At 41.2% G+C, this 20,006-nt stretch overlaps 1 long non-coding RNA gene across 2 annotated transcripts in view; it reads right to left on the bottom strand.

Annotated features, from left to right (window-relative positions):
* LOC138117724 (uncharacterized) overlaps positions 1-14,025 on the bottom strand; it is a 41,258-nt gene extending 27,233 nt beyond the window's left edge. The window contains exons 1-2 of one of the 2 annotated variants that reach the window (XR_011154828.1): positions 13,866-14,025; positions 6,329-13,635 (exon numbers count right to left, since the gene is read on the bottom strand). This is a non-coding gene — a long non-coding RNA (uncharacterized lncRNA). The remainder of the gene's footprint in view (positions 1-6,328; positions 13,636-13,865) is intronic. The other variant, XR_011154829.1, reaches the window with a different exon arrangement.
* Between the last annotated feature and the right edge of the window lie 5,981 nt (positions 14,026-20,006).

The following is a 20,006-nucleotide window of genomic DNA, read 5'->3' as shown; positions in this document are numbered from 1 at the left end:
GTTTCTAAACCAGTTACATATTTGTTCAAAGTTGAAAAGGCTAGCTACATCTCATTGTGTTTTGGGATTCATGATACTTTATCAGTGACTGCTGTGAATTAGGAAAATGGCTGTAAGCTTCACTCCTATGAAGACAGCATTTTTAGAACTATACCCTGTGCTCTGCAAACACCTCAGTGTAACCTGGCTCTACATCCCCAAAACAAAGCTATGAAATCAAAACTCAGGCCACTGAGGCACAGGGCTCCTTGTGGCATTCCTGTGCTGAGATGCAGCAATAACCCACCTCTGCTTTTGGCAGGATGTTTCACTTGGGGCAAATAACTCATCCTTGACTGCTGGGTTTTCCCCATCTGTATAGGAAGGAAAATTATACCTGACAGCAAGAGGGCAAACGTTTGTGAAGTGGTCAGAATTGTTCCGACAGACCTGGCTCCTGCCAAATGCAGGAAAATCAATTAATCCATCTCAGTGCCAATCCATCTCAGTTGCAATCAATCAAGTAATTAGCTGTCTGAATGCTATTTTCTATCAGTTACACATATATTCCTCACCTTGTTTTAAAACAAGCATGGTTTATTTGGGGGAAGAGGTGTTGTAAACCCCACAAAAGACAGAAATTCAATTTCACACTAGTTTTTCTCCCTCACAACATGCTTATTCATCTCTAATCTCTTTCTGGTATCAAGCCAGGCACCAGGGAAATGCACACTCAGGTTAATTCCTACACTCAATACCTTGATATCCTTTGAATGAAAGAACAGACCAAGTAATGATTAAGATGCAAACACGTGGCTTTTTGGGGAAGCAAACGGCTGGAAGTTGCTCTCAAACCACCCAAAAATGTTTCTGCTATGATTCTGGGCAGCTGGTGAGCTGTGGCTGCTGGTTATTGGAGTAACCCTTGTCTTACTGCTGCCTCAGCCATCTTTTGTTTCTCCCACCATCAGTACAGGAGTTTTCACAGGAATGTGCTTTTGTTCTGTGTCTTGTTTTACATAAAGGGTCCTTAATTCAGGCTGCTACATGCTAAATATTAATGTTTAACATTTTCATGTCTTCCATTATGGTCATTTTGTGTTGGCTTGTGCTGCTGTAAGGGAAAAACAATCAGCTGTGTGCCTCCAGGGTAATTCTGCCTTAGCAGAAGGAAGAAACTGAAATTTAAATTCAACACCTCCTAAGCCAGGCCATTTCTGCTGACTCAGGTGTGTGTGTGATGAGCAGCTGCCCTGGGGAATCCAGCACTGCTCTCACAGCCTCACACTCCCCCAGGTAGAGAAGAACCCTTCCTGCTCTATCCCAGAACAGAATCCAGGGAGGGCTGTGCCAGGGCACGAGGATTTTACAGGGGCATCAAAGATGGGTGGTGCAGATGGGCTGGCAGCTGGAGTTACTATAAAATCTGGACTATTAATTCTGCAGAGACCCCTACTTTAAAAAAGACCAAATCTGCAGCCCTGTGGTCTCTAATTCACAGCCTGGGGACCTATTTTCTCAGCAGATTCTTAAGAGGCTGTGGCACATAGCAAAGTCACAATAACCAGGGGAGGCTCAGGATAAAGTGGCAGCACATAAAGGTAATTCAGCTATGTAAATAGTGCTCCAGGAAACACAATCCCTCTTCTTTAAGTGTGTAGCAGAAGGCTTCATTAAAAGTTTGTTTTGAAGTAATTTTTCTGCTCTTTGTTCTCTCTCAGTTCCTTTAAAGTTGTTTGGGCTTTCTTCCCCTTGAAAACAAATCATACTTAGAATAAAGAGACCGCTGACCTACATTCTCACAGCTGTGTTATACTTAATTGTGAGACATGTCAAATGAAATTCAGGAGTGATCATCACCAAGACAGGCTGTGAAAACTCCTACTGCTCAAACTCCTGAGCCTCCCATTAGAAACCGTCAGAATAATCTCTTTGAAAGATCCAAGCAGGATGTCCAATGACTGAATTTTTCTTTGGAGCCACATCAGAGCAAGGCTCCTCACCTGCTGCTCAGCCTTCTTGCGCAGTCCCTCAGCTACTTGGCCACTCTCCTTTGCTGTGGTTTTGGTACACTGCCAGTACCAAATAAACCTGTGAGTATGACAAAGTTCAAGTCGAATTTGAACCCCTTACGCAAAAAAATTCCATAATCTATGAGTCTATCAGGTTGCAAATGTACACAGCTGATATGAGAAAATCAAAGTTAGTGAAGACTTAGGAGATGCATCCAGTCCTATACCTGAGAAGTGAAATATTGACCATGAAGAGCTGGAAGACTTTATTCCATTTGCTTATTTAGATAGTATTGTAAAAAAAACCCTCCAATTTCTCGCTCTTACATTAAAAAAACCACATTCAGAATGTGTTACAGAGTTCATGTTTAAGCAGACCTTTTCTTAAGACTGCATGTTTTTCCTTTGTGCAGCACCAGACACTCCAAAAGGCAACACAGACTGTTAGTGAATTTCCAAGCTCATTTTAAGAGGCTTTTGCTTATATTGCATTATTTCCCTCTTCATTGACTGTCTCAGTGGTCTCTTGAATGAAACACCTGACACTCGCAGGGGTGACAAATCTTCCAGCGAGCAAGCAGCGTACAAAAGATAATATTAAACACCAACTATCAACTTTTTTTTGACCTCTGAGAGGGTGGAGGAAAAGGGTCTGTTTGTATGATGATGCAAAGTAAACACTGGGCATCAGGAATATTTGCTCAGCCAATAACCAGGTACCACCACACCTGGAACAGGGAAGCAGCTGAGGCTGATGAGCTGCTTTTGCTTTCTTTGAGGGGGGCTTCAATCTGGAGAAGGAGGAAGCTATAAAAGAGAGCATGATTTAAAACAATTCCTTCAAGTGAGCAGCAGCCAGAGATGCTCACTGGATGGGATGAGTTGTGTGGGGAGTCTGTGGACTCAGATCTGAACCTGGGCCTCTGGGAGGAGCTCTGGGAGAAGGGGCAGGAGGCAGACAGGCCCCTCAGGGAGCGCTCTGAGCACTGCAGGTTGAGTGAAGGTGCTCGGCCTCAGCCAGCGAGGCCAGAAGCACAAAACAAACCAACCTGGCCCCTCCACTGATTCTGGCACTGGCAATGCTCCAGGTGAGCATTTCAGTGAGAAAAAGCAACCCCTACTACTGATCTTGTGACTGTGCTGAGCTGAGAGTCTCAGCCCAGAGGAGAACACTCGTGCCTCAACCCCACTGTCTCTCCCTTGCTCTGGCAGCTCATGAAATATCCTGTGGATGTTTCATCCTGTGAAACGTCACCCCTCACCACTGCCACGATTTAAACTGCTGATTGCCCAGACATGGCTGCTAATGAGTCCCCTGGTATTTACAGACACTGTTCATTTGGAGCAGTGTTACCTCGTGGATAATTTTTCCAGCATAAGCAGGACTGATGCACACCAGGGCATACCTGACAATCATTGTTTCTGTTACCCATTTGTACAATGACTACACTGGAAATTCAGGTGAAAAATGTCATTCTTGTTAGAGAGAGAACACAGCTCTGCCACAGGTGTACCAAGGAACATTGGTTTAGGTTATTTGAAAGTGAGATTTGTCCAACCTGTCCCGCCTTTCACCATATCAAAATTGACACAAACCAACCAAAAGAAACTCATCTCTCTCACATTCATTTTTGAGAAGACTTGGTACATTTCTGCTGTTCCCCAGTTGTACAGCAGCCAGAACCAAAATAATTTTTTCAGCATGTGTAATAATAGTTTTAAACAGATTTCTCATGAGATATATCACTGTCTCAATAAAGAAAAGGCTATTATCTTTTAAATACATTGCTCTGTATCCATATTTACCATCCTTCACCAAATCTATTTCATCTCTGTCAATTTTTAGAGCCCTCAGTAGACCACAACCAAAAAAGTTAATGGGAAATAGTTAATCCTAACAACAAGCTTCTCCATTCAGGATAGAACATGACAATAAATACTGATTTGGAGGAATTCCATTTCAAAACATCCCATCCTGTGCCTTACACCTATACCCAGTGGAGCAGCAGGGCCCAGGGGAGCGCCAGGTATGTTTTACATCCTTGTTCCCATTTCTGCCCCAGGAAAGACAAGGGCATTGCCTCCTGTACGTATAAAATGAAGAGCACATCCTCCCACTTATGCCAGTCTGAGCCATCTCAGATAAAAATACTGAACCCAAAGCTCTGCTCAGATCTTACTCCTGCTGGATTTCCTGTTCAGTTTGGCTAACACAGGAGATTCCACTCAAATAAACAACCAAATATTGATATTTATGCAAATAGAACAAGTGGTGACGTAAACTTTTGAAGTTTGCTTGTGTGTGCTTCAAAACCAATAAACACTATATTTACTTTGAACCTTCTATCTCAAACACCAAGAAAAAGATGCCTTTCAAGTAAACAAATGTAATTCAAATCAAGACAGCACATGCAGTGTGAAATCTTCTACCACATCCTAAGGCAGCAAGTACAGTATAGCTCAGCTGTACACCGCTAATGCCAAGATTTTGTAGTAAAAACATTGACAGACCCTTAATTTTTATAGTGCCTCCTGGCAGTGCTATAATTAGATTGAACATAACTATTAGTCATCTTAATTAGTACACACATTCCTTGTTTAGCACAATAAAAATTACAAAGCAAGGATGCCACTTAATTAGGTGACCTGGGAATTGACGCCTACCTATATTTCACTTTTATTTTAAGTGTCCTTACCAAGATTAAATCTAATATTTATAACCAAGAATGGGTATTTATATGGCACTCCACCTGTATATAAAATCACCTGTTAAATTAATATGTATTAAATATCTCAAGGACATTTCTGAAGTTATGCCAGCAGTTCATTTGGAATTGTATTCCAAGGAAAGAAATACATCACAATTTTAGAAACTCAAGGTTAATTGCATATTCTAATAAGTGTCTTACATACCATAAATTTAAAAGAAAAGGAAGTGCATTCAGTTAAATCCCCATCAGCCTTCCAGTTCTCCTGATGGTGCCTCATCGTGTCCTAGTGAAGTGCTTGGACCTCTTTAAACCCTCTGCCACAGACATTGTCTGAGGGCTCCACTAAATAGCCACAACTTCACAGAAATGTTTTTTAATTCAGAATCTCATCCATCACGCGTTTTAAACGAGTGGAAATTTGGTATAAGTAATCTCTGGTACTGTGAAAACCTGCATTTCACAAGCACCCTAACTCCTGCAGTGCTGACAAGCTGTCTGGGGACTTTTGTTGGATTTTGGGTCTCTGTCTTCACCTCAGAAGGTGGCAGAGTAAGGGGATCTGGACACTTTCCCATTTCACAGGTCAGCCAAGGAGTTATTTATCTGAGGCTTATTGAAGCTTGTGGTCAAAAATGGGACCAGCTGTTTGTTTCACAGCATCAGACAACGATACTACAGAATTGTTAATTATGTTCAACAATTTTAATTGCACTAGATTCATACACAGGAGACTTGAAAATAAAATGTGCCCACTTTGCCATCCACAGATACACCACATCTAGCAGGAGACACAAAATAAAGCAGCTAAGAGGCTGTGGTGTGCACTTTAGCTGTGTGAAAGCACTGACACCACCCTGTGTTGCAGCCCTGAGTGGGCAGAGAGCCTTTCAGGCCACAATGAACAGCTCCAGCGTGATACAACAGCACTGTGCAATAAAACTGCTGCTCAGAACAAGAGCCCACAAGAAAAATGAAGACAAAACAAAAAAGTCGTGACATTTGGTATAGAAACCAATGGTGTTTTCTTGCCAGGTACCTGCTGACATTGCCAGACTCCAACTTCCTCCCTCCAGCCCAGAAAGCTCACCACAGCACTTAGCAATCTGTTCACGCCATCATTAAACCCATTATCCCTTAGTGATGGAAAAGTCCCTACAAATGCCACAATGTCACTGCTCTGTGACAAATCCCCTTCTCTCTAAGTGGTGAGCATTTAGTATTTACTACCACAGATTAATTTGAATTTAAAGAAAAAAAAAGAAGGAAAAAAATTGCTTCTGTAGGCAGACTATGGTAAATATCAATATGTTTCATCAGAGCTCCTCTTTCATTAGTTCTAGACCAATTACAGCAACTATTTCTTCTCTGGGATAATTCATCAAGCTATTAATTAGAATATGGAAAACATGAAATTCTCTCTTACTTCCTCAGTGAAAAGGACTTTCCAATGATAATTGTTACAGATAAGGAGAAAATGGAAAAGTTATTGTTTGCCACAGATTAAGAGACTTGCCAAAAAATGTAGAAGAGTTGATATTCAATGTAGCCAGCAATAGAAAAATAATATAATACATGTAAACAATTTAAGGCAACAACAATATAAGTGCAGGAACTAATTTTTCTTACCATGACTAGTTCTCCAATTTCTTCTACTTCATCAGACTGGAAATTTTCAAACCACAGGCTCCCCAGGAAATATTTCTGGCTACTTCAGGAAAATCCTTCAGTGATGTGGCCCCAAGGTGATGATGTCAGGGTCCAAACCCTTTTGAAAAGCTGCTCTGTGATTTCTTGTGCCCCCATGAATAGTGAGAAGAGGCAATTACTGTGAGTGCTCTGTCCATTATCCCCAGATAGCCTGACTTCTGCTGGAAAAGTCTGCAGATGTAAGTTTGTAACAGGGGCAGATAAAGAGATGTCACAGGGCTTTGGCACACACAGGAGGTGAAGTTGGCACCATCTCTCAGATCTGATGAAAGAGCACAGGTCAGTCAGCATTGGATCACATTGTATTTGCCAGATTTCCTTCATAAACTGATAGTCTGCCAAAACAAAAGGAAACGATGAAAGACCAAGGCTCATGAGAAGTAATGATGCCACAGAGAAGAGACACCTGAGTAGGTTGTGACGGAGACTCAAATGATCCTCCCAAAACTCCATTTTTTCTAGGTGCACACAATTCTCATTCCTTCCCAGTGCTGTCCCCGCTGTGCACCCCTGGCCACGGCGCAGTGCACCTGAGGGGGCTCGTCAGGGGAGCCCAAGGTACCACACACTTATCATTTTGAACATCTCCTCAGTCCTCACATCTTCCTTCCTGCATCTCCTCATTCCTGAACCAGACTGGTTATGTCCTGTCACAGCTCTCCTCTCCAGTCTCCAACAACAGCTTTTTGGGTCACACTGCTCAGTTCTGATTCAGAACAGGCTCTCCATTGACGCTGACAATGTAGAGAAGGCTCTGCTTCTCTCTCCCCCCATGATTCTGTTTCTGTTCTTCCAGGCAGCCATTGGAAATACCTTCTCATGGCTCAGGTAACAAACTACTTTTCCCTTCACGTTGTTCCTCCAAAACTATACTTAAGAAAGGGGAAAGTGGTGCCTGACGCTGAGGGTGAGGAAAAGAATGAGGAACAGCCCCACAAGCAGCGAGGATGAGAAAGGAGCAGTAACATCACCTCCACTCAACTTTATAATTTATTTCTCAACTTCAAGACTCTAGTCTTGACAAATTCTGAAAGATTAAATAACAAGGGAGCAGGTGATTTGTTACATGAGGAGACATTCTGCTCCAAAATGAAACTTGTTCAGAAAGAGCTCACTGTCACCTCCACCAAGAACAGCATTTTGCAACTGGGAAGAACTGAATGAGCAACATAGACTCCGCTTTTCCACCCAAAATACATGCACTTATTTTTGAAATATAGGTCTGAAGGATTTTTCCTTATGAAAGGTTTATTCATAATAAATAAAAGAAAAATAGTTTCAAGCAGAACTGCCTTCCAAATTAGAGCTTGACTTCAGCGTTTTCCATTTTATGAGTACAGCCTCTTGCTTTTATTAAGAGCAGTTGAAATTTCAATTTACTCATGGTTGGATATATTTCTTCATTCAACCCAAAAAAAAAATATTCAATTTATTGAAATGTTTCAGTTTCAGATCATTCCAAGCTAATATTTGTTCAGCTCAGCTCAACTGAAAACCAGAAGCATATCTGTGTTTAAATATAGTGGAATAATTTCTTCCATCCCTGTATCTATGTCAGCCTAATCAGGTCACCAGTGGGAACTGTTGACTGGTAGAAACACGAGGCTTTCTCTTTATGAAAAATGACTGACCTTACTTTAAAGCAATTCAGTTTGTGTCAACATTGCCTTTCTCATTAAATAATAGGCTCTAAGTGGCACATCCATTCTTCTTCAGCATAGACAAGAGCTCTTCAGGCAAGTTCTGGGATTCTATTTTTAGGCATCTCATAGTAATAACCTGCTCAGTGCACTGTTTGGAGTATGTCTACAATAATTATTCCTTGTCTGCTCTGTTGTATTGGTCAGCCCCAGAGAGAGCTCATAAAAATGTTAGATCTGCACCTTTATTGGATGCAGAAAGAATTTCAAATAAATGTAAACATTTGGTAGCACTCAGATAGCTGTAAATAATACCAGAGCAACAAGTTCATTAAACATACACATCCCTCTGTCTGAAAATGCTGAACACCTTCAGCATAATTCTTCCTCGTTTAGTTGCTGAGATGACTCTTCAACCACTTCTCACTAATTCTCCCACATTTGCTATTTCCTCTATATATTACCTGGCCAGTCATGCAAGTATTGGAGATGATAACACAGGTAATTTCATCTGTCAGAACCAAATGAGCACCGAGAGGAAATATTTGATTCATTTGTAGTTTTTCTTTTTTAATATTTCTTTTTTCCTTTCTTTCCCCCCCCCCTTTTTAAAATTTATTTTCTCATTATGGCCATTTCAAATCATCTCAGGCTGCTTTGTAAGAGGGTCCTCAGTCCAGATCTCAAGGTGATATGCTTTACATTAACCCTGTCAGTATTCCCAGCAATTCCTTAGTATTTCCTGCTGTGATTACATAGCTCTCAGGAAATGCACTCCCCTGGAACTAAACGTTAGAAAGATGCAAAACCAGCCTAAGAGGACCTAATAAACATATTTAAATACATATTTATACCATCCACATTATTAGAGCAGGTCATTAAATCCTTGCTCTGTGTGTTGGCAACTAAAGATAGAACAGAGGCTTATTCAGACTGTTCTGTAGTGACGAGTCATCCCTACTGGGAAATCTTGTGAGATATCAGTGCTGTTGTAGCACACAAACAGCTCATCAGAGCTTTTTAATGATTTAGTAATGTAGGCAATCTGGTGGCGTTTTAGCAGTGGTTATCAGAGGGCTGCAGTTAATAGTGTTGACTGTAGGGTCTGATATCCTCATGTGCCCTTTGCAGTGTTCCACAGGCCAGACTGGCACTGCTTTGCCTGGACCAAAGCCTTAGTACAACAAACCAATGCCTGTCTGCATCAGAGACCCGTCTCCAGCCCCCTACAGACATTATTTATAGGATCCCTTAGGGTTCTTGATCAGGTCTAGTGCAGTGTCACGTCACTACACTACCCTTCCTCCAGGTGATGCTGTTTATCAGCATGATGTGATTTGTCATTTCTAGGTTGATGACATCCAGCTCTGAGACTTTTCAAAGCTTAGTGTTGCATATGCTGTCACACCATTTCAAACATTGAACTAAAGCAAAACTGCTTTCACTTGAAGTCAAATAAAAGAAGGTCTCTTAATGGATCTGGGAACTTCAGAACACGCTGCTGTCTCCCAGGCTAAACTCTGTAAGTAGAAAAATAATTTAAAGCCTTGTGTTAAGAGTTAGTGTGTTAAATTTGCCTCAGCATGGTTCAGATAAATCTGACAGCAACATAATACTTTAAGAAGAGATTCTGATTCCTGCTCCACTGGGTCAGAGCGAGTCCCACTGGGAAGAGCAGTGCAAGGGCAGAAGAGCAGGCAGCCCAGCCACCTGCCTCAGCCAGAGCCCAGCCAGAGGTGGAAGCAGCAGCAGCTGGACAATCTAAGTCATACTATGCACATTTTCCTGGAGCAGCCCATGGGTTGTTCCTCAGGATTCAGCCTGGATGGACACAGGGCTGTGCAGCAGCACAAGGCACCCTCTGGCAGTGCTCAGGGAGGGCTCAGGTGCTTCATCACATCTGGGTATCAGCCACAGGAACTAACCTGAGAGCTTGAGCCAAAGGAGGAAATGCCAAGACCAGGACATTTTTAGTCCCATTCCTAATAAAAATACCACTGCTACAATAAAACCTCCCTGCTTGTGACTTCAACAGCTCCATGGCTAAAACAGGGACAGGCACAAGAGTGCTCCCCAAGCCCTACCAGCAGGGAAAAGTCAAATTCTTCACTAAGGTGAAGTAGAAGAAACCAGCACAAAAGCAATGAAAGGATGAAAGAAACCCGGGTTTGGACTGATGGGGCCAAAGTAGTAAGTCAGTGAAGTGATGTGATTTGCTGATCTCTGCAGTGTCAACAAGAATTAATCCTTTTTTATTTTTTTTGCTACTTTTCTTAAAAAAATGAGTATTTCCTTCGCCTCAAGTCTCCAATCCTTTCAGTCAGGTTGCAGTCTAATAGAGGGAGGGATACTAAAGCAATAAATAATTAAAAAGACTGTTTCTAAGATTGTCAGTACTGATTACACACCAAAGCAATCTTCTGATAAGCATGAGTGAAAAGGAGACCATAATATTTGGCAACACAAAACAAAGTTCTGATTCATTAAAGATTGACGACAAGGCCTAAATCTGTTGTGTGATATGCACATATTTATCACACTGATACTAAGTGGAAGGAAAAAGTTTCCCAAGGCCCAATAATTATAATCTAGTCTATCAGTTTTAAAAAATCAGTCTATTTTCTTTTTAGTGTAGAGTTATAAAAATTGTACAAGAGGGTACTGCTGCTTAGATTAATCTCCTCAGCTTTTAAAACAAACTTGAATTTAAAAGGTTGCAAAATCCTTACTAATTTTAAAAGTTGGAGTTTGTCCAATTCCCCATGAACAGTACCTAGTTAAACACCTGTTTAATCAAATCAATCAAATCTTCAGAAAATCAAAGCTGTAGGGTACAGATTACTCCTAATCCTGGAGACACTAAAAGTCAGCACAACAGTTAAATTTCTAGGGCTGAAATCTGAACTATAAAGGCTAAAAAGTAATTGCATCAGAAAAAATATATGGAGAAAACTTAATTAAGATGCAGAGAAAACCAGAGCTGTTCTGAATTTTAAGAATGAAATGGCATTTTTTCATCTCCAACTGAAACACTGAAGCACCTTGTAGTTATTTGCCTGAACAGTGAAGAGATGTGCAAGAAGAAATGTAGCAATTGTCATTGATCTCTAGGATCTTACAAAGATGTTATTTGTGATTTCTGAAAGTGTGAAATGCCTGGTGACAAAGGCAGCAGTACTTACTGGAAAAGAAGGGCTACTTCTGCACCCCAATTTTTCTAAGCACAGCCAGCAGAGATGCCGTGAGAGGCTCCCTGGGCTGATTGTTGCTTGGCTACAGGGGGGAAAATAAAGTAACGCAGGTTTTGGTTGTGCAAGGTTAAACATGAGGTTTGCAAGGCCTCGGTGTGAGCATCAAATTAGCTCAGGCTGGAAAGAGTATATGTGTGTGCCAGTTCTTTAGCACAGCAGAAGCCACAAGATGCTCTGCATGACCAAAATTCTACATATGCTATTCCTGAAGCTCAATTATCTCCAGCAGCGTTAAATTATCCCTCACGAAAAAGCAGTGAGTACATAAAAACAAACAGACATTCTCCCATGCAACAGAAGAAGCTGTTTGCCAGTAATGCTAGAAATTGAGCACTTTGCTACCAAATGGCTTTAAAGTCCATGGATTCCTATAATTAAAGGATTAGGCCCCATAAATATCGCTGCCATAATCCACATTCCCAATATTGATATAAACTTGTTTCAAGAGTATTAAGGTCAGTTTACTTTAGAAGCAAATATTTACTTATGTTTCTGTAAAACCCAGCTATCCCTTTAAATATTAAAACACCAAGTACATACTCCTTTTTTCTGGGCCCCCCCTGCTCACAATAAATTGCTGTTCCAACAGTCCAGAAAATCCCAGTAATTCTGATGCAAAATGTAGAGACCAAATAACTAATTCCAAAAGTTTGATTTTAAAGAATGAATAAAACCCCTGAAAAGACACAGAGGTATTTAAACCAATGTTTAAACACTCACAATATTGGGAACAAGCTATGGAAAGAAACTGAGATGTGGTTATATTTAATCTCTGCTGAATGTTTCTGCCAGTCTTATCTTCCATATAGGCAATGAATAAAGCCAGAAATAAATTCCTGAAGAAAGAAGAAAAGAGAAAATAAGATCATTTGCTGTGATTCTGTTCTGCTATGGGAATTGTCTGTAATCTACAGCACATAGAAGCAAGCAACCAGTTGGAGCAGCTTTTGGAGAAGAGAAGCAAAACCACTGCCGGTAATGAAGGCTCTGCTCCTTTTGGACTATGAACAAAAAACTCAGACTTATTCTGAGACCTATTCACAGATCAATTTAAAATGATACATTTTTAGAGCTGGAGGTGTTGTCATCCTTTAACCAAAAGAGCAATCCCTAATTGCAGTTGATATGATCTTCTCACAATACCATAAAATTAGTCAGTTCTAGTTGAATTTGTTTCTTTGTTGCCACATTAGTTCACATTTTTATGAGTATTTTAAAAAGACACAGAATTTGCAAATCTGAAGTTTTGGGATGATGGTCAGTGTTAGACAAACATCTCAGTTTTTTATGTATTTTGGTCTTGATACTGAAATCCCTTGAAAGGATCACAGGACGCTACATTCAGGCTTGTGGATCAGGCTCTGAGACTGATTTATATTGTATCAAAAGGATTTGGGAACCAGACAACACTTTGATGCAGAGATTTTTCCATTCCAATCCAGTGGACTTTGTCCCCATGTGGAAACACCAGAACTACAACAGAGTACTGAAAGGATATAGTTTGCAGGACTTCCAGATTCTGAGCAACCTAACCTAACATTGAATTCAGCCCTGCTTTGCACAGAGAAGGTGACCAGGCATTGGCATCACCCAAGGTCCTTCCAGCCTGACCTGTTCTTCAATTCTGCCATTTTGCTGTGCATTAGTGGTTTGGAATTGCAGTTCATATTGTTGTCAGATCATGACACACCCACACACACTGCAAGGTTTTAGTTCTAGATTGCTGGTTGAGCTCCAGTACAGGGTAGGCTGTAGATGATGTTAAGTAGATTAAAACCCCTCCGTGGTTACAGTACCCAGCTGTGCACTTGGTCCTTAAAATACCTCAGTTTCTTTCAACTGTTGCCTTCATGGGTTCTGAGAGGGTCACAAACTCTGTTCCTCAGCTGACCAACTTGCACAACAGCCCACAGGGATCACCCTCCTCCTGAGAGCACTAGGAGGCTTCAGCAAAGAGAGCTGGGCACAGACACTGGCCTCATCCCACCTGCCTGAGACTCTCTGAAGCCAGGTCAGCAAATTCTTCTGAACTCGTATTTGCTTCAAAAGAGGAATTACTTGACAAGGATTTTCTTCTTCTCAATGTAACTTCTTTACACTGAGGGTGACAGAGCCCTGAAACAGTTGCCCAGGGAGCTGGTGGAGTCTCCCTCTCTGGAGACATCCAAACCCACCTGGATGTGTTCCTGCTCTGTGTGACCCTGCCTTGGCAGGGGGTTGGACTGGATGATCTCCAGAGATCCTTCCAGCCTGAACTATTCTGTGAATACCTCTTGCTTTATGAGTAGGGGTTTGAACAGCTGAAATAAATAATAGCTACAGGTTATGCTTGAAGCTGGATGGAAAAAGTAAGGAAAAGAAGGTCAGATTATTCCAGTAATATTCATAATATTTCACATCTACAAAAAAGAAAGCTTGTATAATGCTAATATATTATCCTAAAACTCTGCTGAAATTCAACTGCGATGCTACAAGAGTAATTCAGGTCACAGTTTAAGCTTGTCACATAATTAGTTTACACTTAATCAGACTGCTGGTATGTAAACATAATTACCATTCTCAGACCTTTAATTGAAATTGTCACAGCACTCCTGCAAGCTCCTTCCCCTGATCTGCTGGAATGGATTTCCTGTTCATGGACACTAAGTGGGCACGACAGTTTTCCTGCAAACTCTGCCACACACCAGCCTAACCCAGACTGGACTCTTCCCAGGCACACTGGTGAAGAAACAGACACAACACCACATCTCAGTCCTAATCACAGATTTAATAAATTAAGTTCAGCTGGTGTTAATCAGGCTAATTACAATTAAGCTAATGCATTACCACCGAATTCATGTACAATGGTTTTCAAGTATGCCAGGAAAGCTCATCTGTAATGGGATAAATATAAACTGCAAGTTATGTGCAATAGCATTAAAGACCATTGGTGACCTTAGACAGGGTCTTTCCTTCTTGAAAGAGATTATAATTCACCTACCTAATCAGAAAACTAAAGATCTTCATTTCAATTGGTGCACAGTGCTCTTTAAAATTAAAGTTATACCTACACCTAAGTCTTAGAAAATATGAGCCTAAGTACTTAGAAATAGTGTGTTAAAAATCATTTTTTTCCTCTTAAATGTTCATTAACATCAAACACAATAGAGGACCAGCCTTGTACTTGCACACTTCTCCCAGCTGTGCCCTCCAAATAGACCTGGGGGTCTGCTCAACATCATCACCATTGTCTCTCTCATTCTGACCCACTCTCCAGTTAAATATTATTAAATATTTTTAAGAACTAGGCTTATACTTAGTTTTTTAAATGCTCTAATTAATATTTTCCTCTTGATAAATAGGAGTAGCAGCATCAAAACCTCCAAAGCTGGTACTGAACTTTCACCCTCCATGTGACCTTTTGAACAGCAGGGATGAGGGATGTGACACCTGACAGGGAAAAGTGAGGGTTACCTTCATTAATCCCAGCTCAGGATGCAATAGGTTGGCAACAACTTTTTTCTGCATTTTCTCTTTCTTTTTTTGTTTATTGGTGTTTTATTTCTTTAGCTCCTCTTTTTTGCTTGGTCTGCCTGGCCCATCCAGACTTGATTTTCTTTCATGGGGCTGTGGAGTGAGTGCAATTACATTAAGAGCTGCTCAATATTTGATGAGCAGCAGCCAAAGTTAGCCAGAAGGGTCAGGACAGCCTGAAGCTGAGGGGAGATAATGTGCACTTGCAAATTTTACTTACGTTCTCCACAAGTTTAAATTACTTTTAATGAAACATTAACGGAAGATTTGACAAATGACCCCCTGAGACTAAAAGTTCCACGGGGAACTTGCAGTGAAATTAGATTAATAGGCAAATTTTCAGCATGCAGTTTTTGCTGTTAAACCAAAATCTTTTTACTACTTAATTTCTCCTTATTATCTTATTATGTTATACTCAGATAATTTTCCCCTGTGCAAATAACACTTATTATTTACTCCCTCTTACTTACTAATGTCAGAGTGTCTCTGCCCTAATTCCTTTCAGGAAACTGAACATCCTTCAGAAGGCATCTCCAAGATCCTGCAGAGCACCAATAAAACTAAATAACATTTTTCACAAATGTCTAACACATTCAGAATATTTCCTTTGTGCTTCCATGGCACATGAGCAACCCATCACTCCAGCGACTGTGTAGAGTCCATCCCTCTGATTACCACCTGGCAGTGTTTTGAAGAACAAGGCTAGAGGAAGTGTTCCTGTACAATTTAATTAACAAGTCCTTTCTGCTCCATTAAACACCTGTGCTCTGGCTGACACACTAAAACATGTGAATGAAATAGGTGAGCTGCTTTCTCTTAAAAGAGTAACCCTGTATTCTTTACTAGGGCTCCTCCTCTAGCACTAACAACAAACACTCCATAGTTACTGAACTCAGGGTTTGTCTCCTTATGCCAGCAATAACCATTCCTGAACACCTTACAGACTTCCTTACAGACCAGGTTTTACCACTGTTTAATGTAAATTGTCTGGGTAGGTTCATCAGACAACAAAGTGAGCCGAGTTCTAGGTTACTCCAAGATGAAAGGGAGCACAACCTCACTGTGTGTGCTGATGGCCAGGAGTAAATTGCAGGTCTCACTGTTAGATTTGGCTTTAAAACAAAAATAATAATGTCAGATTCTTCTACCACAATGGCTGAAAGTGGGTTCTGCATTACCTCAGCCCCTGAAACTTCCCTGAGGTCACTAAGGGGGTTTGCTGCTCTCTCAGGTTTCTTTCACCGGGGCTCTCAGAGCATGTTACTATTTTCTATTACAACAAGAACTCTGATTGCTTCTGCAGCCAATTACTTGTGCTCAAAGGGAGCAAGAGCTGCAGGAATGCATCAGCTGATGTTAGAACATGTTGTAATTAGGTTTTCGGCCCTAATCACTGGGAAGGATAAAAACTTTGCTTGTAGTTTATAAATGCCAGTATCAACAAACATTTTGTTGAATAAGTAATTCATGTGATTGACACTGGGCTGCTTCTTTTTGTGACTCAGAATTCCATATATATGGAGTTGAGTGAATTCTGTCCTGAAGAGCATTTCATAAGCATTGACTTTTCCAACCAGCAGCACAATTTTGCTGATCATGGCCTGTTGACAGATAGCTTATCCTGCAGAGTCCAGAAGAAAATTCCTGGTTAAGATTAGCCCATTCATCCCTTACATTCACTTTACACCTGCCTTTGCTGGAAAGGGAAGCCAAGAGGTCAAACAAAGAAGCCCAAACCAGTATTTTAATTGTGGGAACAAAGAAACATCTTGGTAACATTCTTCCCTGTTACTGGTAGGAGCTATAAGAAACCCCTGCAATTTTCCAGGAGACTGCAAGTTTTACATCTTGTAAATTTGCTACAATTCAAAAGAATAAAAACATGTCCAATGACATTAAAAAGCTCTTCAGGGGAATTCATTCTGATTTCCACTCTCTTTGACCGTGTAACAGTGTAAGTGTAGGGAATAAATTTTTCTTGGAATAAATTCCCCAAATCTGGTATCCTGAAAATGATCAAACAAAATGTTTCAGCTTCATCATCAGATTCTTTCAGGTTTTCTTAAATTAGCAGTCTACTACTGAAAGGGAGAGATTCATGAAGAAAGGTTATGCTTCCACAACAGAGGTTTTCCAAGTGGAAAATCACAGAAAAAGTTATACTAGCTCTCCCTAGAGGCAAGATGGGCTGCACTTGGGGAAAACAATCCTCACCAGTGGTAAGGAAACAACTAATCAATGAACTCGTTCTGCTCCATATTTTCTGTTAAATACATCATTAGTACATGCTCTAAACAGGAAACTAATCAAGAAATAAAGCTGTCAGTTTTTTTTTCTTTCTTTCTTCTTTCTTTTTGTCTCCCTAAAATAAATAAAGTTGTAAAGCTGTGCCAGATATCTGTCCTCCTGGAGGGAAGGTCTGGCTGGGCAGCACAACCAGCAGCAGGCAGAGGTGGCTGTGCCCACTGCTCCAGGAGGTGATTAAGTGGCACCAATTAGCAGCAGCTGTGGAAATTGAGAGGGACACTCTGAGGAGCAGAGCTGATGTAAAGGTCAGCTTGAGAGGAAAGAGCATTTGTCCATGAAGCAGAGCCACAGCCCGGAGAGCCAGTGGCACAGTGTGTCAGTCCATTTACTCTTCTCTCCCCAGCCCCTGACAGTGCAGCTGTCCCAGAGACCCAGGGACCGAACTCAGGATTGTCACCTCTGTTCTCCACTGCTCCCTGGAGGGCAAACAGCCCCTGGGCGTGTCCCAGCTGACACCACACCGAGTCACCCCAACACTTCTCCCTCCTCTCCCCAGGACACTGGGCCATGGCTGGCCTAGAGCCACAGAGCAGCCACTACCTGCAGACTCTGCAGCCGTGTTGAAACGGGCAGCCACAGCCTGTTATCGATTTATCTAATATTGAAATATAACACTGCAAAAGTGAGCTAGCTACAGGTGCTCAAACTCCCTCCCCTGTGCGTTCACCCTTTCCCTCAGACCCTGATTTAGCTACTGCATGGCTGTGATCTATTTACCCCACACGGCAGAATCACAAGGATGCTTGAAGTTAAAGGGGAGAGAGTGGTGGGAGCTTTTCTTTAACCAGTACATTTCCCCGTGCCAACACATCCACAGGCAGTGGGAGAAGCTGTAGCTTTCAACACATTGCAGTTGCAAGACATCACAGACTTCAAAACATCACTAGAGAAGCAGTCGGACACCGGCACTATCAGAGAACCGGGAAGCAAATGACCAAGTAATTGCATCTTTGTCAGTGCCGTTTTACTCCTTGCAGGAGCGTTGTAGGTGATAATTGACACTGTCATCATGTAAACAGCAATTGCCTCTGGGCACTAATGTGGAACATGTGCTGTTCTGAGCCATCGCCGGCCCCCGTAAATGAGAGCAGCCTCCGAGCAGCCGGGTCATGCATTAGTCAGCAGCTCCTGCGCTGCTGCCATTGGGGACCAGCTTCCCCTACGAGTGCGTGATCAATTTTGTTGTAGACGCAGCCGAATTTCAAGTCACTGATGTTATCTCTGTCGAGTGGAGAGCTGTAGAGCAGATGAGTGTTCAAGCATTGATCAGGAGTCCCCACGCTCTGTGAGACGAGCGCCGAGCTCCGTGGCTCCGGGGAGGGATGCGGAACCCGCAGACCCTGACTGGGATCGCGGCTCCTGAGCATCCCAAAATCCCGCGGGGATGACATGTGTACACCCCGACAGCACGCCCAGTCCAGGATTAAGGATATGGATATAAAATCTTCTCCACAAACATTAATGTGTTTAATGGATTAACTTAGATACGTGCAGTACCTAAAAAACGTTGATGTGGAGTCTCCAAAAGTCCGTGTGCTTCAGTTCACACAACCAGAAGAGTTTCATTGATGTAAATGGTATCTCCTTAAAGCAAAGTACCCACACAATAATTCCTACAGGATCAAGGCCTCAGTTAATTACAGTAACTCCTTAATATGCCATTTTTCCAAGTAATTTGTAGATCTTTGGCCACAATTCATTAAAATTAGTTTTTAATAATTTTTTCATTCTTACACAAAAAAACCCCAGTGATGATTTGACGAAAACAACCTGTTCTTCCACAGAAAAACACAGAAATACTGCTTGACCAAAAAGTGAAGTCCAAGGAATCTAGTGTGAAGAAAATATGGAGTTATAGCTCGTATGGTAAGTGCAGGAAGAAAACTAAAATAGCTTATCCTGCTGGTTATTTGGGGCAAAGTCTGAAAAGCTGTCATTTACATCAGACCATTTTATACATTTAAGGGGCAAGAATAAACAGAGGGAAAAGGTCCCCATGGAACAGACACTTTCTGTTTTAAAAGTCATTCTTAAAGCAAAAGTGTGAAATTGGAAATCACTGCCAGTTATAACTATGGTAAAGTGAAAAAAAAAAAAAAAAAAGCCAACACATTAATGACCAGGCACTATTATTAAAGTTCTGTGTTCACTTTTTATTTGAATGCTTCAGCATTCAAGCACCTGTTTGAAAACCAAATATTAAGCCTTCATGTTCAGGTATTTTTGAATTTATTAAGTGCCTGTTCAGGAATTATGCTTGTGCCAAAGTGAAAATTAACCCAGTTGTCTGAGGTAATGCTGTGTTTTTATGGCAGAGAAATCTTTTTTATTTCCACAAAATTGAACCATGACTAAATACTTACAATACAGAACAGGCTGAGAAAGCCACCAAAATAACTAATACATATTAAGAATAAGTAAATAATTGCAGCTTTTTAAAATGAAAAGATGTTCCTGGTAGCTGTGTCATTATTTAGAAAGCAAGCTATCCTAAAAGCCAGCTGTTTTATAATCTAATGCAAAGACAAAAAGCATTGCTCTGGGAGAAACAAAAGTTTTCCTGAGCTACATTTCCGCAGTGTTTTGCTTCAATCAGCCTCCATTTGAATATCAGATGATCTAACAAACGCAGTTTCTCTTACCAGATTTCTGTTTGTGTGTAGAAATTAAAGCAGCCAGGCATTGCAGCATCAACAGTGTATGTGCTGCTGGAGATCTGCCTGTAGAGGAAGTTGGTGACATATTCTGATTTTGGTGGAGAAAACTACATACAGGAGAGGGCTACAAAGTTAAGAAACTTTGCTCAGGCTCCCCTCCTTAATACCAATCTTAGATCATCAAATGCTGTAAGTTAAAATGACTTAACTTCATTCAGCCTTGCAGAGA

The sequence above is a fragment of the Aphelocoma coerulescens genome, chromosome 12 (assembly GCF_041296385.1).
Source record: "Aphelocoma coerulescens isolate FSJ_1873_10779 chromosome 12, UR_Acoe_1.0, whole genome shotgun sequence".
Lineage (NCBI taxonomy): Eukaryota > Metazoa > Chordata > Aves > Passeriformes > Corvidae > Aphelocoma > Aphelocoma coerulescens.
Note: the sequence above shows the minus strand (reverse complement) of the source record. Positions and strands in the feature narration are given on the sequence as shown.